The following is a 20,319-nucleotide window of genomic DNA, read 5'->3' on the forward strand; positions in this document are numbered from 1 at the left end:
AACCGTGGTATTTTTCAGCCCATTCTGCTAAATTGTAACTTGGAAGCCAAATAAGCTTGAAATTGCAAAAAGAGAGAACATGGAAAGGCTGGTGCATCGAACTGGAACCTGGTTTAACTGCAATGTATTGAATAAGCCACGATTGTATATTTAGCCTACCCACCTCCTGCAGGAGTCTAAAACTCCCCCCCTTTTATCAATTCCAAAGACCTATCAAGATCGTTGCATTAAGATATTCATCTACTACAGGATGTGAATTTTTTTTACTATTTCATATGTTTAGCAATGATTTGAAATTTCAACCACACTGGAAAACGTTACTTAGAACCAGTCCTCACACTTATGACCATTGCAGTCAGCTTCACAGTCATGCAACCAACATTCAAGTGCTTGGGAACTGGTGTGTGCATTTACAACAGTTGCAACGTCCCAGAGTCGTGACAAAAAAGGTGATAAAATCGAACACAATTCATTTAACCATCACTTTGCTTAGGAATGGAAATGTTGATTGTGGTCGTATGTTGAGGAGTACCTGCAAATATCAAGGAAAAGGGCCTCAGTTACAAATTTTTAACCTGAAGCCATTGCACTTCATTGAGATTTATATCCGAAACTCATTCAAGTGCAGATCGGTCTGTGCTGTGTAATTTATTTTATTTTGCCTTGTTGACTTAAATCTATGGCAAGCCAAGACTAAATTTTCTTGGTATTTATCTTTCTGCTTAGTGTGTGCACTTTGCCAGCTGCTACTGACAATTCTAGTAGAGGCAGCTAAGAAATGTCAGGTTTGTTTTGTTTTTTGAAACTGACTAATTTTCCCCCAGTGATTTACGACCCAAATTCTTTTGTGTAGCCAAAAAGGCCCACCCAGTACCTTTCTGGGAAAAATAAGTTGCATCTCTTTCAAGATGAGGGCCTGTGTGGCAATGCCTGGATGTTCTGCCATGAAGGTTCAAAAAAGGTAGACAGCTAGATAGCGATAGATAGATAGATAGATAGATAGATAGATAGATAGATAGATAGATAGATAGATAGATAGATAGAGATAGATAGATAGATAGATAGATAGATAGATAGATAGATAGATAGATAGATAGATAGATAGATAGATAGATGATGGATGGATGGATGGATGGAAGGATGGATGGATGGATGGATGGACGGGTGGGTGGACGGACCGATATGATAAGTAGATAGGAAGATAGGAAGGCAGGCAGGCAGGCAGAGAGAGAAGCAGACAGACAGACAGGACAGTGGACCTGTCTATGAAAGAGATGGGATATTTTTTGACACACACACACACCCAGCCAACGCTGCTGCCCCAAATCTAGAATTATGTCTGCAAGTTTGAAAAATTGATCCCTACATTCCGGGGGGGGTGGAATTGAGGAATGAAATGCTATGCTCCTGCCAGGGATTAAAGCAATCTCTGAGTTGCAAGAAGATGACATCTCAATGAGAATTCGGACTAAAACTCAATGCTGCCTCGAGGCTGCACGAAAGAGAGGCAGGATATACATCTAATAAATAAATAACAACCCTCCATTCTCTTTCCCTCGCTGGATAATTGCTTCCTTCCTCCTTCCTGAAAGTTGGAACTCAACTTTCCCTCACCTTCCACTCGGGCCAATTCGGAGCTCCTATCTCATAAAAGATAGGCACACGGTGGCATCGCGCAATCGTTCATGCAAAACCAGTTTCCTCCTGTCCCTCCAACAACCTTCCACCCTCTGGATCAAAACTTAGCTCCATGAAGACTGGGGGGCAGGGTTCACCCAGCTGATTAACTCACATGGAGCCAGACTCACAACAGAGAATGCAACTACACCCAGCAATCAAAATTCTGTTTCTTTTCAAAGAGTTTCGATGAGGGTTTTTGGTTGTTTTTTTTTAAAAAAGGTCTGATCACCCATATAACAGGAGCCAGGTTTTTAATGGCTTGTGTGATGGTTGGGTGGGGTACAAAGGCTGGGTGTGTCGTTTTGAAGCAGAATGGATGGTGTGCTTCACAATGATATTTGCTAGAGTGTTTCACACACACAAACACATCCTTTTATGTTGTTGTTCTTCCGTGGAGACGGGGTAAGTGGATATCTACATATAGCCAAGATGATGGCTCAATCACTGCTCTAGGAAGGTTGAGTTAAAGCCAACTATGGTAACTTGACCACCCATGGACTTCAACTCCCAGAATTCCTGAGCATGTGGACTTCAACTCCCAGAATTCCTGAGCATGTCCTTGGCTGCATTAACAGGGGGATAGAATCAAAATCACATGAAGTGTTAATACCACTTTATAGTGCCTTGGTAAGACCACACTTGGAATACTGCACCCAGTTTTGGTCACGACGATATATATATACATATATACATATATACACACACATATATATATATATATACATATACATATACATATATATATATATATATATATATATATATATATATATATATAGAGAGAGAGAGAGAGAGAGAGAGAGAGAGAGAGAGAGAGACTCTAGAAAGAGGGCAGAGAAGAGCAACAAAGGTGATTTAGGGCAGACATGTCAAACTCGCAACGTCACATGACATCGCACAACATATCAGGACGGTTTTGCCATTGCCGGCAATGGGATGGGTGCGGCTTCCGGATGACACATCCAGCTTGTGGGCCAGCAGTTTGACACCCCTGATTTAGGGAGGTGGAGGCGAAAACATACAAAGAGTGGTTGCAGATATTGGGAATGTCTAGTCTAATGAAAAGAAGGAGTAGGGTGACTTGATAGCAGCCTTCCAATATCTGAGGGGCTGCCACAAAGAAGAGGAGAGTCAAGCTATTCTCCAAAGCACCTGAAGGGAGGACAAGAAGCAACGGGTGGAAACTAATCAAGGAGAGAACCAACCTGGAACTATTTCCTGACAGTGAGGACCATTAATCAGCGGAAGGACTTGCCTCCAGAAGTTGTGAGTGCTCCATCCCCGGTGGCCTTTAAGAAGAGATAGTCTAACCAAGATCTCTTCCAACTCTGTCATTTTGTTATTCTGTTATGTAGACTTCAACTCCCAGAATTCCTGAGCCAGCCAGGTGGCGAATGGCTCATCCTTCCCTAGAGTCGCCCCAGCCCTGAGGTGGTGAGCCAAAGGGACTTCCTCCCAGTTTCAAAAAACTTGTCATGGACCTCTGAAAGCTCAAGCCCATGTGGAGATGAGGCCGTTCCTTCCTTCATCCTCGTTGCAACTCTTTGCTCTCTCCTGCCTCCTCGGGAAGGGTAAGAATCTGCTGCGTTTGGGTTGTGGAGAACATTGAGGACAAGAGTCCCAATCTCCATCTCTGCTCTCCTCCGTCTCCCGCTCTACCTGAAGAGATCAGAGCAAGCAAGATGTGGACAGGTGTGGGTTGCCTGCTCGATCTGGGAGGCCCCTGCTGAGAGGAAAGAGGTCACAGGATCCCCACAATCCTTCCAACGGTTGTGCAGCTAAAGGAAAAGGACCACACACACAGGGAGTGGTTATCACACTTACCCAGAAGTCACACTTGTGATGCAAAGGAGATTATAAACATTAGCGATGGTTATAAACATTGGTTTATAATCTGGGCCCTCTCAGTTTCTGGAGCACAGCGGAGCCCCTGACTTTACCAGCCATTCGTTTAGCAACCGTGTGAGCTTCCAACGGCACTGAGAAAAGTTGCCTCACAACCAATCCTCACCCTTACGACGGTCACAGCAAGAAAATGGGGGCAAAGTTCACTTCTCGCTTAGCCACAAATTTTGGGCTCAGCTGCGTGTCAGAGAGAATATCGGGGGGGGGATTCAGTTATTGAGCCGATCAGGAAAAAATAATAGCGTTAAATGGGTTCTCCTCACAATTTCACACACACACACACACACACACACACACACACACACACACACACACAAACTGTCCAGTTCAGAAGCCTGTGAGCTTTCTCCAGACTCCTTAAAACCCTCCGGATCATCGGCCTCATGTGACAGGTGAGGCTCCAGGTGTGGCACAGGTGAGGTGAACCTCAGGTGCCGGCAGGTGAAGGAAACAATGGAAAGTACAGGTGGCAGAAGGAGAATGGAAAAGGGAGGTTGAGAAACAAAGCAGAGGGGAATGAGAGAATCCGTGAGGAGAACCCATTTAAGGCTATTATTGTTCCTGATCGGCTCAGTAGCCAAATTTCTTTCCCCCCGGTATTCTCTCTGACACACAAAGCCAGATAGGCAGGCACTCCTCGACTTACGGCCACAACTGAGGCCAACATTCCTGTGGCTAAGCGAGAAGTGAATTTTGCCCCAGTTTATGACCTTTCTTACCTCAGTGGCTAAGTGAACCCCACAGTTGTTAAGCAAATCCGGCTTCCCCGTTGGCTTTGCCTGTCAGAAGGTTGCAAAAAGGGAGTCAGGTGACCCGTCGGGATGCTGTGACCGTCGTAAATATGAGTCAGTTGCCAAAGAGTCTGAATTTTGATCACGTGACCACAGGGATGCTGCAACGGTCGTAAGTGTGAAGCATGGTCATAAGTCATTGTTTTCAGTGCCTTTGTAACTTTCAATGGTCGCTAAATGAACTGCTGTGAGACGAGGACTTTCTGTCCCTGGTTTAATGCATTGTTTTAAGCTGTTCGGGGCTCAACAAAGGATTTAGCAGAAACCACTCTTTCTTTCTTTCTTTCTTTCTTTCTTTCTTTCTTTCTTTCTTTCTTTCTTTCTTTCTTTCTTTTTCTTTCTTTCTCTCTCTCTCTCTCTCTCTCTCTCTCTTTCTTTCTTTCTTTCTTTCTTTCTTTCAAAACATATCTAACTAACCAGGCCACTATTTCAAAGGAATTTTGCAAGATAGGTGTGGTTGCGTTTAGAGATTCTTAGCAAGGATTAAAATGCCCATTTTCAGCTGTTGCTTGGATGGAGTTCCAGAAACAAGAGCATTTTTGTGTCGGCCTCCATTTCAACCCCCAACAATCTGCAGCGATCAGATTATCATCTTTTGTTTTGTTACCCCTGTAGGCAAATGGGTTTCTTCCTCTTGCTGCGTGACCAAAACACAGTTTTAGGCTGTGTTATTTCCACAACAGAACACACAATCTGGAAGAGAGCACGGAGGGCAGATTTTTTTTTCTCTCTCTCTCTCTCCTTTTCCTAAAAATGCCGCAGTTGTCCCTAAACCACAGCAGTCGAGATTCAACCCTCAAAGCTTTTTGAAACCCACCCGAAAACCAGGCTAGATTCTCATCTGAGCTGCACAGTTCAAGAGGAAGCCGGTCTAAGTTGCTCTTTCTTAGCTAACCTACCTCAGAAGGGTCTTGTACCACATATCCTGAGCACCTTTTCTGACCAGGGTGGGAGAAAATGCCATAAAATAGAAAATACAAAACTTGCAAAAAAAAAAAAAGTCTTCATGAAACTTCAACTCCAGCTGACTCCATGGAGAAGACTCCAAACCTTGGCATCCCTAACCCATCGCCAACACTTGCTGGAAACTCATCCTGTGACTTTAGCCCAGCAAGAGCAAACCCCAATGGTTTTGTCCCGTGTTGTTAAAATGCAGAAGAAATTTCGGTTGTCTCCTGTCTGGAACTGGCTTCCCCCACCATCCCCGCCTCTAAGACAGATTCTCCAGAGCTAAGGGTGGAACCGTGCCAAAGAGAAGAGTGGTTTCTCTTCTTTGCTTCCCTCCCTACCTGACACACGTATTTTTCTGACTTGCTCTGGCTGCAAAGCTTCTAACTGCTGGGGGCAAAGGGAACTTTTGCAGAAAGAGAGAAAAACCCCTGCAAGAGGAGGAGGAGGAGGAGGAGGAGGAGGAGGAGGAGGAGGAGGAGGAGGAGGAGAAAGAAGGAACGTGCACAGACCTGGGAGCTCCAGAAGACAAAACAGAGAAAGGAGAGAGGAGAGAGAGAGAGAGAGAGAAAGAGAGAGAGAGAGAGGAGAGGGAAGAGAGAAATGGGAAGGGAAGGGAAGGAAGATGAGAGGAGGGGAGGGGAGGGGAGGGGAGGGGAGGGGAAGGGAAGAGAAGAGAAGAGAAGAGAAGAGAAGAGAAGAGAAGAGAAGAGAAGAGAAGAGAAGAGAAGAGAAGAGAAGAGAAGAGAAGAGAAGAGAAGAGAAGAGAAGAGGTCTTGATCCTAGAACTGCCCAACAGGTGTCCTAAACTGGCACGAGTGTCCTGGCACACAGACACCCAGGGTGTGCAATTGGACCACAATCCTATACATTGGGAAGTAACGTCCCTTGCATGCCATGGAAACACACTCAGGCTTTCGCAGCAGGTCACCTTGGCACCCACAAAAGAACGAAGCCCAGGCTTTGAAATCAGCAACAGCAATCACACGTCCCTCACTCTGTTGTTGGCTGGACACCCGCACAAACGCTGCATCGCAAAGCACATGTCTTCCCAGCGGTTCCAGCTTGCCCTTCAAAGGGCTTTTAACCCTTGCTGGCACAGTGGAAAAGTCTCGTTCTCCTCCCATTTCGGTCTAAGCAAGTCGAAGGCCCCCACCCTCCCCAAAATCCAGATGTGAGAAGGGATGCCTCTAGGCTAAATACCTGGTGGAAGGCCAGCCGAAAGGGTCCTCAGTCCTACCGGGCCATCTCTGGAAAAGCTCCTTTCTCCCTTCCTTTTTTTTTATTTTTTTACCTTGCCACTTTCTGAAGCTTCTTCGGTGTCCCAGAGACTCACATCTGGACGATGGGAGACCAAGGTGGGCTGCCCTCTAGCCAAGATCAGGGCAGGTCCTGCAGGATCATGCGGGCTTCCTTCCTTCCTTCCTCGGCACTTCTGGGTCCGGCTAGTCGGTTGCCGCTGAGTGGAGGAAAATGAGGCGAAGCTGTCAGAAGGCAGGGAAAATTTAAGAGCTTCTTCCATGATGCTCTCAGTGCCACCTGGCGGTCCTGGCGGGCAAGAACGTCCCGGAAATCTTCTGGGGAACCCCAAACAGGTCCATGCAGGTGTGAGGAGATTTGCTTGGGCTGACTAGGTTGTTCGGAATATAGAATATCAGAGTTGGCAGGGACCTGGAAGGTCTTCTGGTCCAAACCCTTCTATAGCTAGACTGTTTCCTACCCCAAACGTTGCTGCCTAGGCTTAGCGATTCTTATGGCCAACGCGCTTGTGTTGAACGGGTGTCTTTGCTTTATTATCATTCACTCAAACTCACTTATTACAGCCCTGAGACCCAGATACAAAGAAGGTATTCTGAGATGGGCCTAGTGATAAAGGCTCCAGACGAGAAACTGGGAGACGGTGAGTTCTAGTCTTTTCTTTGGCATGAAAGCTGGCTCTCAGCCCAACCTACCTCACAGGGTTGTTGAGGGGAAAGTAACAGAAGGAAAGAGGATTAGGGAAGGGAGGGAGGGAGGGAGGGAGGGAGGGAGGGAGGAAGGAAGGAAGGAAGGAAGGAAGGAAGGAAGGAAGGAAGGAAGGAAGGAAGGAAGGAAGGAAGGAAGGAAGGAATTCTACCTCTGCAAATGTTGAGAATCTCCCAGCCCTGTGTGTGAGACCCACAAGGATATTATTTTTCAGTACTCTCCCCCCCCCCATAGAGAAGGAAAATAACATCTGCCACAGGCATTTCTCCACCCAACGTATCTGGAAAGGTTACAGGCATACCTCGGAAATATTGCGGACACAGTTCCAGACCACCACAATAAAATGAATATTGCAATAAAATGAGTCATGTGATCTTTTTTCTTGGTTTCCCAGAGCATATAGAAGTTATGTTTACACTATACTTTAGTCTGTGAAGTAAGTAATAGCATTAGGTCCCTCCAAAATGTACATCGCTTAATGGGGGGGGGAAACCCTTTCTTTTTAGCAAACATTGCTAACATTACTTGTGACAAATTCACTTGGGAAATAAGTTACTTCTGGTTTAAGCTGGGCCCAGAGAACCTAAAATGAAAGGTCTGCACTTGGTCCACCTTCTTAATTCATCTAACTTACTACTGTCCGCTCTGACTAGAATCCGATCTTTCCTCTGGATACCTAAAGGTGGAAAGAATTAAATCCAATTCTGTCTCTAAAGCAGATGTCCCCAATCAGGGAGCAATTGCCTGCAACTCTACAGCAAGGGTCTCCAACCTTGGCCACTTTAAGACTTGTGGACCTCAACTCCCAGAATTCCCCAACCAGCCACGCTTAAAGTCCACAAGTCTTAAAGTGGCCAAGGTTGGAGACCTCTAGTCTACAGCTTCGCAGAGGAGTTAGCAATTATAATCTTTTCTCCAACAGGAAGGATGTTTTTCTCTCTCTGATTTTAAGCAAGCTACATGGCAGCATCCATAGGACCTCAGTTGAATTTGGTTAGACCAGTGGTCTTCAAACTTGGCCCTTTTATGACTTGTAGACCTGAACTCCCAGAATTCCTGAGCCAGCCGCTGAGTTGTCTGCATGCTGCAGGTCTCTTGTGCTGCTACACAATAAGATGGGGCAGCAAAAGAAGTTGTTTGGGAAAAATAGCTCTTAATTTTTTTTCTGGTTAAGACACCATCTAAGTTGTGCAAAGCCATGTTAACTGAGGGACAGGCAAAGCCAGCTTTTGAGTATGTTCCTCAAAGTCCATTGCTAGCGATGGATGGATGGATGGATGGATGGATGGATGGATGGATGGATGGCAAGACAAGAAGCAATGGATGGAAATTAATCAAGAAGGGCTAAGGAGAAATTTCCTAACAGTGAGAATAATCAATCAGTGGAAGGACTTGCCTTCAGACGTTGCGGATGCTCCATCACTGAAAGTTTTTAAGAAGAGACTGGACAGCCACTTGTCTTAAATGGATAGGGTCTCCTGCTTGAGCAGGGGGTTGGAATAGATGACCTCAAATGTCCCTTCCAACTCTGTTATTTGGATGGATGGATGATGGATGATGAATGATGGATAGGTGGGTGGATAGATGATGGATGATGGATAGTGACAACCTAGATTTTCTCTAGGAAATTCTGGTCTTAACCTGGTCTTTCAGGTTTCCCAACAGTGCCCCGATTGTCATTGTAACTGAGTCCATCAGTTGGCGGTCACCCTCATCTCCTAGTTCCCATCTTTAGGCCTTCTCCAAAGAGCTGGCCCTTAGCATGTGTTTCGAAGTAGAATAATTTAATCCATGGGTCATTCGGCTGGAGAAAAAGGGACAAAAGTTTCAGGGCTGGTGAAAATGTAGCTTATTAGTTCAACATGATTTCTTGAATGTGGGAGGAGTGAAGTTTGGCCTGCAGCTGCACAGCAAAAGGAGGAACTGACTGACAACTCTGATCAAAGAAGTTTGCCGGCCTCCAGCAGTCTAAGGCAACTGCTCGGAGTAGGGAAAATCTCTGGTCCAAGTTTCCTACTGCTGCAGCTTACCGTTCGTGCGGGCTGGTTAATTAAAGCCCAGTTAGAAGAATCAAGCAGGCGTAAGAGGACAAAGGTGGATGTGAGCAAGGACGGCTGAGAACTCACGTCCGCACCTCTCCAGGAGTACCTCACAATAGACAGAAGCTACCTGGTAAAGTTCAAAGAAACTTTCAAAGAAATGGTTGGTTGCAGAATTCTATGGGCAGTTTTCAGCACGGCAAGGCTTCCTTTTTTTAAACACGATCTGGTCTTCTGCAAAGAGAACTAAAACACTGCCTTTCTTGCCACATTTAGTAGCCTGAAGATGGTCAAGGGTCCTACCTCCCAGTTTAGGAGGCACAGTGGAAGTCTGTGCATTGGGGCAACTTAGATTTCTTGCATCTTGAAAGCTGTGGAAACGTTCCCTGTTTGAAAACAAAAGTCCTGTGGCATCTTAAAGAATATTTTCTATAGTCTAGGCAACCTTGGCTGTTTTAAGGACTCGTGGACTTCAATTCCCAGAATTCCTGACAGTTAGAACAATCAACCAGTGGAACTACCTGCCTCCAGAAGCGGCGAAAGCTTCAACACTGGAAGTTTTAAAGAAGAGACTGGACAGCCATTTGTCTGAAATGGTGTAGAATTTCCTGCCTGAGCAGGGGGTTGGACTAGATCAGCGTTTCCCAACCTTAGGAACTTGAAGATGCGTGGACTTCAACTCCCAGAATTCCCCAGCCAGCTATGCTGGCTGGGGAATTCTGGGAGTTGAAGTCCACGCATCTTCAAGTTCCTAAGGTTGGGAAACGCTGGACTAGATGACCTCCAAGGTCCCCTCCAACTATTATTATTGTTATTATTATTGTTGCTGTTGTTGTTGTATTTAGGGATTCTTGTATCTTGGAAAAGTCAAGCAGCAAGTCAGATGTAGAACAGGCTTGTTAAGACTTACGATAACTTGTGGAAAAACAAAAAGGTTATTAAACAAGTAGAAAGAATGCAAGAGTCTTGAAACCTTCTTGGAGATTTGCTGTGGAGAGAAGTTCGGAGAAATGATTCTGCTCGCGCAGTGGAGTTTTCTGATGCAAGGTTCTTTGTCAGACAGATCTTGGCCAAGGTCCTAGCAAGACTTGCCTCTTGATTTGGCCACAGCCAACTTGGTATCTCTGCAAAGATTACCCAAGGGAGACCTTGCCTTCCAATCCAATTTTCCTACCTCTCAACTTTAAGACAGCAAGCGCAATGACAACTAGGAAGATTTGTAGGGGTTTTTTTTCCCCCTGCCTTGGCGTCTCAGAGCCCACGGGTTTTCAGTCAATGTAATTATGGCCGCTTTTATGAAAATGGTTTTTCAAGTTGTTAAATCACATTTCATTGTATTCATGTATGCCGTACGCTGTCTGGAGACAAACTGCAGGCAGCTGGTATATAAATATTTCAAATAAATAAAGATCTCAAAGCACAGTTCTGTGACGAGCTGTGACAAAAAGCCCCTAAGTTCATTCTACATGGTGTGAAGACGTCCATTCTTATACTGCTCATTTAATATCTTCCTCAATCTGGTTTTTGTACAAAGTATTGTCTTAGAATCACAGTATGTAATAAGAATTTTCTCCAAAGGCAATGGATATTTCTTCAGGCTGGGTTTCGGATTCACACCTCTTAGGAGGGTCATTCCTGAATTTTTCAAGCGTAAGCTTCTGGTCCTCCTCAAGCCTTTTGATATTTGGATCAGAACCAGGCAGAGACATCAGGGCTGTTGGCTATTTTAGATGTCAAAAACATCCAGGAAGATTTGGTTGCCCATTCCATAAAGCCACCAGGAGGTCAACTTTACTGCAAAGAAGCATATTGGATCAGGAAAACCCATTTAATTGTCTGAGAGGAGAAAACAGAGGCCTATTTTCACCGCTGTTACATTACTTAGTCTACGCCTAGGGGTTTATGAGTTTGCCAGTTCAGACTTCTGAGGATCGTTGAGTATCTTAGCTCCTTCAAAGCAAGGTGGCTCAAGAACTTTGAAGAGCTGAGTCCAGTCCCATCCTGAACCTTCAGATCTTCTCATCAACCTTGAAATGTTCCTCCACTAGAAACCCTCAGCGGAGAATTATTTCTCAGGCCCTGAATGCGTTCCAAAGATTGATTAAAGAGTACAAGCAATCCCTTCTCCTTCGTTTTGGAAAAGCACCTTGTAAAAAATTTTAATTAAAGGAAAGCTTGACTGAACGCTGGAACAAACCCACTGAACAGTATAAATCAGGCCTCCATTGTTGTGCGCTTGATAAATGCTCTATGACTGGTATACCCAGGAGAGCGCTTTGCTAATGTTGGCAGAGGACGTGCAACCAAAACAAGCCTGAAATTCCTGACAGAACAGCTGCCAACCTTGGCATATTTTAACTTTCCCTTTTCCATCCCCCTGGTGATATTCTTGGAGATGACCTTTGTGGCTGGCCAGGGAGACAACGGCTTGAGGAAGGTGGCCACTGACCGGCGATGAAAAACACTGGATGGTGTCTTCGCTATTCTTTTGAGAAGGTCAAGCCATTGAATGTAGTAACCAAGGTGGCTTGAGAACAAATAGAAAGATGCAGCCAGTAGCTCGATGGCCCACACATTCCTTGTTGTATGGATACACCTGAACGAATGACTGGGACCTGTTTAGGGAAGGCTGTCATCACGTTGGATATTGGTTAAGCAACTGATCATAAGTTGAGGACCACCTGTAAAACCATCACCACGGAGAAGCCAGCGTGGAACCATGCCTGCAGTTGTGAGCTTTTTTGAGAGGAAAAAAAATGGAATAGAAGTGCCAATGGATAGAAGTGCGAATCTCCTGTAGATTGAACCAAGAATAGTAGGCCTTCCCTCTTTCTCAGCATTGTGTCCAACAAACACCCCAGGGAGTTGACTAGGTTTATACATCAAAGTGTGATAGCGGCGAAGGTCTTCAAGAAGGAGGGTGGAGGACAAAGAAAGCCCTTGCTCTGGAGTTGTGGCTGCTCCATCATTGATGGTTTTCAGGAAAAGATTGGGCAACCATTTGTCTGGCAATGAAGTGTCCTGCTGGAGCAGGAGGTTGGTCTAGAAGACCTCTAAGGTCCCTTCCAGCCCTAGGATTCTGTCACACTAAGTCTGCTTAACCCCGATTTAACCAAACACAGAAAAAGACACAAAGGGCCTGAGAGGAAGTGTGTGATCATCAATCAGCTCCCCCGCCCCCAGACACTTTCAGCCAGATGTGGACGTCCCTGAGTCTCTTATTGATGTCAGTCCTTTGGCTTCTTTTGGCAAGATGAAACACGTAAAAATGCAGGCTTCTGAATTACTGACGCCCCCACATACACCCATCTGCCTAGAGGGAAGCTAAATTTAGAAAAGCCATTCCAAAAGAGAGTTGGCAAATCACAAGTCAGTTACTGCACCAAAGAAGACAGGAATGCTTCTTTCTTTTGGAGTACAAACAGAACAGTAGCAAGATATATTTCTAAATAATATAATATTTCTGTAAAGATAATATTTATACTTGCTTTTCTTCTACCTGGAGGGCTGAAGGAAGGGCCAGACTGGGAATAGCAGGTCACTGGCTGGGGAATTCTGGGAGTTGAAGTTCACCTATCTTAAAGTCGCTAAGGTTAAGAAACGCTGCTTTGTGGAATTGAGATGAACCAAACATTTCGTTACGTCCCTGCAGATGACCTCCTGTGATTGAATTTGAAGGCCAAAACCAAGTTTTAAAAATTGAAGAAGGGAGACGAGGAGGAGGAAAGAGGGACAGGAAAATGGAAAATCTTCACTTGGGAAATGGTGATGCTCCAGACCAGGGCTAGGCAACCTCGGCTCTTTTATGACTCATGGACTTCAACTCCCAGAATTCCTGAGTCAGCTATGCTGACTCAGGAATTCTGGGAGTTGAAGTCCATGAGTCATAAAAGAGCCGAGGTTGCCTACCCCTGCTCCAGATGCTTAGTGAGTGTGGGATGGTTGAATAAGTGATGCAATTTGCAGCTGGGACGCCAGAGCCTAGTCGAACACGGCATGGGATCAATAGAAGTTGAAGTAGCTCGACACCAAAATGCACAACTCCCTGCAGCTCGACAAGTTCCATATTTGGGCAGCTGTGCTAAAATCCAGCATCTTGTCACCATCCTTGTTCCTCATTCCCGTTCCACGTCCTCATCCATGTTCCTTGTGGCTTTTTCCATCGTATTCAAAGGGCACTGCGCCAAAAAAAGAAAATATTTCAAGTCGCCCTTCGTTTTGGAGAAGAGGAAAAGGGAACGGAGGCTGGAGCAGAAAAATAAACTTCCACGGGGTAAATGTGTGCTTAGGGATCAGCTACCCTTTCTGCACAGACACACCACCACCAAAAAATATACAATAGAAGGAAGATGGGTTTTTTTTCTCCCCCCCCCCTACCATTTCAAGACCAACCTTCTCTTTGGACGGAAATATAGACGAAAAATTCTTAAGTCTTCTTGTTAATGAGTGCTAAAATATTTTGGACACGGCTTCAGGTCAGACCATGAGCGATCCATGAGAATCCCTTTTTGAGAATCGCCCCAAAAGCTGCTTTATCAGTTTCCATCCCTCCAGTTTCATTTCCTATATTCGTGTTTAAACGTGGGGGGAAAAAATACTCTTAACAGGATGGCTGGTAAAGCATCGTTGCTACATTTGCTAGACACAAGCATCTGGGCCATGTTTAAATGAACTATTTATTGAGATGTCTATCATTCTCCAGCTGCTGACATCCCCAGCCAACACTGGAGCATGCTGGGAGCTGTAGTTTAGCCCCTTTTGGAAAGGCCGCAGTGCCCCCATCCTGACATTTTGAAGTATTTGCAAGTAACCTTGTAATACCAGATGTTTTGGACTAAAAAGCTCTTCCTTTTACAGACGTCTCAACCCATAGCTCCCTCTGGATTTTCCACAATTTCATTCTTTTTCCATGGAATAGCTCTTCCTTCAGATCTTCCTGAAACTCCTTGTCCCCTTTTATTTCATCAGATGGCTGTTATGATAAGAAATGGATACCCACACGCTGAATTCTACTAGACAGAGAGGAGGGAGAAAAATATGCAAAGGGCTGTTTTCCATGGCAGCTTCCTTTCCTTGTAATGTTTATTTCTGCCCTTGGGCCATCGTTCAACCACTGGGTGGTCAGGGGCTTCACACAATAGTAACACAAAACAGGAGACCAAGGGTAGGTCTGAATGTTGCCAGGCCCAGCTGGGTGTCCAGGTTTCCACAACAGAAGTTCAACCGGTGAAAGTCTCTTGATGCTTGAAGGCACCAGAGTCAAGCTTAGGCTGACCACTCTGTCAGCCATGCTTATCCTTCAGAGCATCTGAAAGTATGGGGCTACATAGTCTGCTAATATAATTGGTTGGGGATGATGGAACCATAGTTCAGTACACTGAGAGGAAACTAAATATGGGAAGATGGGATCCAAGGGTTTCCTAGAACAGGACTCTGGAACTTTGGAAACTTTTAAGATTTGTGGACTTCAACTCCCAGAATTCTCCCCATGTCGGTTGATGCATCTTCTAACTGTTCCATGCACTGAGGAATCTATTGGTTCCAGCACCTCTGCCAAACAGCTCATTTTGGCAAGTGAGCCGGTCCAGATGTTGGAAAACGTACCTCTGTTTCTCACCCGAGATAGCAGCAGCAGCAGCTCACCAAACTATGGACTCTTATCCTAGTCCTAACAGCGCCTGACCCCAGAGAGTAATTTTTTTCCCTATGTTGGACATATTTATATTCTCCTGTTCAGCTGGCAAACTTCCTAGAGCAGTGTACAATGGGACATAAAATCAAGAAACAGCAGGAAATAAAACAATCCTTTCTCCTCTGCTCAAATGAAATGAAAAGCAAAGGTCAACGTGGAGTGCTGGCCCAAAGATCCTAGGAGGCCAAAAGGGACACGTTGGCCAAGGTTTACATCTGACCCAGAAATGAACAGCTGGACTCTGCAATGGGGAAACTTATCCAGGCAGCCTTCTCGAGAGTTAGGACCAATTGATCATCCCTGGATGTCTTCTTCTACTGTTTGGTGGAAGGGCTTGCCTTCAGAAGTTGTGGGTGCTCCATCCCTGGAAGGTTTCAAGAAAAGACCGGACAGTCATTTGTCTGGAATGGTGTAGGATCTCTTGCCATAAGCAGTGGGCTGGAGTAGAAGACCCCCAAGTTTCCTTCCAGCCCTATGATTCTATGTTCTATGATCATCCTTGTAGGCCTTCTTCAGGGTCTCCCTGACCACGACACATCTCAACCCCATCAGAGGTCAGGGAGTCCCTGAAGAAGTCGTCCAAGGATGATCGTAACACCTGGGTGATTTCTGGTGGAAACAAGCCATTTCTTTTCCGCATTGCGTCTTAAACTTTGCTTGTCCTTTTTGAACATGCACATGTAATCGACAGCCAAGGATTTTCTTCTGGCAGAGGAGAGGTTCTTTCCTGGCCAAGGTGAGCCAGATGTTCCGGCATTCTCAACTCAGCCTGGCGTTGATTTATGCCACATTCAATCCTCGAAAGAGAAAGGTAAAAGAAACAGGTTCCCATCTGAGGTCCATTTGGGCTGGGAAGAGAAGATCGAGGCTCATGCTTCAGGTCAACTCAGCCATGGAGAACCTAAGCAGATCTGAGGGAGGAGAGATTTCAGAAACAAGGGAGTAAGTAGCTTTGTGCTCTCCCTCCAGTTGAAAAAGAAATGATTTCTAACTCTGCTGAAGTTGATTTTCCCTTCGACCGTTTGACAATTTTAAAAAAGCTGAACTATATCTTAAAAGCAGCAGTAAAAACTATCAGGGGGAAAAAAAGGGGAGCAAATTCTTAATATTTGGCAGCCTCTCTTTAAACTTCCAAATGGCTCTGAAGAGGAACCATCCGATTGATTGTCCCTTTGACATGGCCAGATGTCGACTTCAGCAAGGGATGGAAAGGAATCAAGGTATTTCCCTGCTAGTTGGGAGAATAATTCCGAGGAATTTAAAGACCGAGGAGCTCGGAGCAATGACGCAAGTCAGAAAATAGAAGGCAGTATTTGCAATTTGCAGGTAGTCCTTGATTTACAGCTGTAATTAAGCCCGGAATTCTGGCAGTAAATTGTTGTGCTCATAAATCTAGTAACCGAATTTGTTGTTTTTTTAATGACAATTGTTCAGCAAATGTCATGGTCATTAAGCAAATCCATTTTCCAAGGAATCCAGAACAGGGGAAACTGGCAAAAGGCATCACAAATCGTAGTCACGTGGCTGTAAAGGTGAGCCAAGCGCCCCTGGCACTGTGATATGTGCATGTGTGTAGCCGTCATAACTCTGAAAATGGGTCCTAAGTACTTCTGGGGAGACTCGTGGTAACTGAGCGGCCATTAAGCAACCAGTCATAATTTGTGGACTACCTGTGCAGGCAAAAAAAATAACCTGATATATAGCAAACATACAGTATGTGCTATGGGAATATGGGCTAAGGATTGCACCGTGCCTAAACAATCATGCTGCTTAAGGCCCTCCTGATCTACAAACTAAAGTTTTGCACAAGTTCCACTGTCTTCACAGAGGTGACCACGATTGGTAAGGAGAAGAAGGAAACAATGAGAAATGACCACTAAAAAAATGCCAGATGATTTATTTGTCCTCGTGATGATTTACTAGATAGCCAAATGGACAGATCTCTCTCCTAAAGAGGCAACGAGGTAATAAAAGATTCACACAGAAAGCCCCCAATGAGCTGAAGTTTCCTCTCCTCACTTCCAAAAATTCCAGTCCCTCTTTCTCTGGCCTTCCCAGAAAACTTCGGTCAAGTTGAAGGAATGCAATTTCTCCTTGCTCAGATGAAGGCAGCCCCGCTCTTTGGAAGGGCTCTGGGGGAGGGGGATCTCCCCTTCTCTAGCCCCAATGGATGCATTAACCATCCTTCAAAACAAGCCAAAAAGTTGTCCCGACTCATCGCTTCAAGATGACTTTACGAACCATCTCTCAAAGCGTTCCTCCATTGGAACAGCCCCCTTGGCTGACACCAGCCTTTCAGAAGGCCAATGAAAGTCATAGCCGAGATGATTTTGTCTGTCCCAAAGGTGCTTTCTTTCAAAAAACACCTGGAATTTCTTGTTTTGCTTGAAGAGGCTCCTTCAGTTCTGACTGAATGGTAGAGAAGGGTTTATATTCCTTGCAGTCATCTGGTCGTTAGCGCGCCCTCTTGAAAGTCGTTGAGGCCACTTGGAAATTTATCCGTGCCCTGGGGGTCACCTGAATCCTGTAGGTTGCCATTTTTCTGGGAAATCCGTTCATACTCCTGCACCATTCGAAGGACTCTCCGAAAGGGGACCAATGACCAGCTGACTGCAAGGAATAGAAATCCTTCCGTTCTCCACCGTTCAGTCAGAATGGGAATCTTTCTATGGGCTGCTCAGGTGCAAGGCTAAATCTCCCGAGCCAAGAATGCACCACCAGGAATGTTTCAGCCCATGTAAATTATGCTAATGCCATTAAAATCTGCGATACTCAAAATAAGACGTCTAGACAAAGAGAGCAGATGTAGAGAAATGCAAACACCACCCGGTTTCTTCACCACTGTATTTTGAATTAACTTCACAATCATTTGTCTAACAGTATATTTTAAGTGGATGGAAACCAGATGTGATTCTGGGCTATCCTCCCTGGTGTTTGAGTGTTAAAGGCACAACCTGCAGTCTACAAACGAAGGCATACTTTATTTTTCCTATCCTGATCTCTACATGGGTAGAAAATATGAAAACATGGGGAGCTGGAGTCCCTTTTCCCAGTGATTCCAGAACTGTACTTTACTCCATATCTATTCGGAATCCATGAGCTTGGGGGTCTCTGCCGAATATTTTGGACTGCGATACCCATCGCCCTGCCGACAGAGCTCAGGCTGATCTACAGGGAAAGCCTCAAGATGCACAAGCTGCAATATGAAACTGCGCAAGGATGGGTGTGGACGTCCGTCAAACTAGCAGAAAGGAGAACGGAGGGCTCAAACGTGACATACTATCACTTCTATGGGCAGAGCTGCTGAGCCAGCACTAATGGGAGAAATAAGATCAGGTTCGCACGGGAGTTTGGCAGCACAGACTTTATGGTATAGAAAGGCCAGACAGAATTCATTTCAAAGCCAAAGAAATCCATCAAAATCACATCAAAATGCGGTATCGGTGAAATTGTGGATCGTCAGTAGCATCTTTGCCAAAGCACCCAGTGCTTCAGATCAAGTTCTAGTATTAATTCCCAACCACGGTTCAAAGTGTTATGGTCAAAGAGTTGTCTTGCTGAAGCAGAAGAGAATCATCCATGAAGTCACCAAGAAACCCTCTCTTTAAACTTTTTAAATTTTTGAAAAACAATAGAGGAGGCTTCTTCATGCTGTGGGTCTCTATGCATAGGGGGCTTTCATACACGCTAAAAAGGAGCAATATTGCAGATGGCATCTTAAACTTCTTTAATCTTCCTATGTCGCCTAACTCTGGTTCGTTGAATAAGCTGCAACCATCTTAAGAGTTGCTAAGCCTTAAACTGTGGTTTATAAACTACAAGGGGCTGCCTTCACAGAACACAGTAAAAGCCAGACCCAGGCAACCAGCATTACACCTTGTAAGAACAGCCCTGCTGGATCAAGCCAAGGTCTATCTTAGTCCAGGAATTTTCTCCACACCATGAACAACCGAGGTATCTCAAGGTGTTTGCAATCAGGAGGAGGAGACCTTGCCCTTGAGGAGACCACCCACTTACAAATGTATTCAACTCTTTCTGAAAGCCATCCAAGTTAGTGGCCATCACATCCTATTTTTAATGAATCCCACTGGTTAATTCTGAAGAACTGTTTCTTTCTGTATGTTCTACATCTCCAATCAGTTTCACAAGGTGACCCTGGTCAAAAGAAACTCCCCTCAGCCCACTTTCTCCATTCCATCCTTGATTTTATAGCCGTCAAGCACGTTGCCCTTCCGCCAAATTGATTCTGAGCTAATGAATCTCAAACATTTTAGCCTCGTCTCGTAAAGAAGCCTTCCTTTGGATTGTCTTCTTCTGCAGGGAACTCAGAAGGACTTTGAATTATGACCACTGTCCTCTGGCTTCTTTAGAATTGGACAGTAGATAGCGTTTTAATTGGCTAGAACTTGGAATTAAGGTGATCCTGAAAGGAAAGCAGAAGACCAAGAAAGGAGCTGCCAGTATCTGTACAATCATCTTTCCGCCTCCCCGATGGGTAGACCTTGATCTTCACGGTCAAGGAAAGCCAGGAGAAAAGGAAGCACTCCTTAGAAACCCAGCTTGAAAAATGCCATCTTACAGTTCAAGCGCAAAGTTCACCATCCTGGCAGTTTTGTTCTCAGAAGGGACCAAGAGCCAACGCAAACATCTCCTGTGTTTACCGTTCGAGGACCTGCGTTAATTTCTTGGCAAACTGGGTGAGGAAACCTGCCAGGGATGACAAATTATCCAAGGAACTCGAACCTGATTAAGTCAGGAATTAATTGGGTCCTTCAATCTGCTTTGGTCAGAAGAATTCTGCTTTGCCCAAGGCATGCCAGCGGATTATCCTCCATAATGGAACACCAGCCCCATGACGGAGCTGAACAAACGTCCCTGCCATTAAAGGAAATACACACGTTTGAACAAAAGCAGAAGAAGGGAGGAGACCAACCAGGAAGACACACTGGAGAAAACGGACTAATATTTGCACCAATATTTTTTTGGGGGGATCGCCATCCTTTACAGAAGACCGCCCAAACATTAAAGAGCATCCTGACGTCCATCACCCAATTTCAGAAGAAGGCAAGTTGCTAAACAGGGCAGAAGAATTTGGGGTAGAGCAATCCAACTTTGGAGCAACCTCATGACATCATCTCTGATGTCTTTTGGCATGAGTTGAAAACCTTTCTATTCTCTGAGGTTTCTTTTGTGCTTCACAATTAACCTCCGGATACCGTAGCCTTCAAAATATTTCATTTGAGCTTTGCATTTTATTCTTGCACTATTTACTACCGAAAGAATGGTTCCTTTGGGAGTT

The sequence above is a fragment of the Vipera ursinii genome, assembly GCF_947247035.1.
Source record: "Vipera ursinii genome assembly, chromosome: 11".
Taxonomy (NCBI): domain Eukaryota; kingdom Metazoa; phylum Chordata; class Lepidosauria; order Squamata; family Viperidae; genus Vipera; species Vipera ursinii.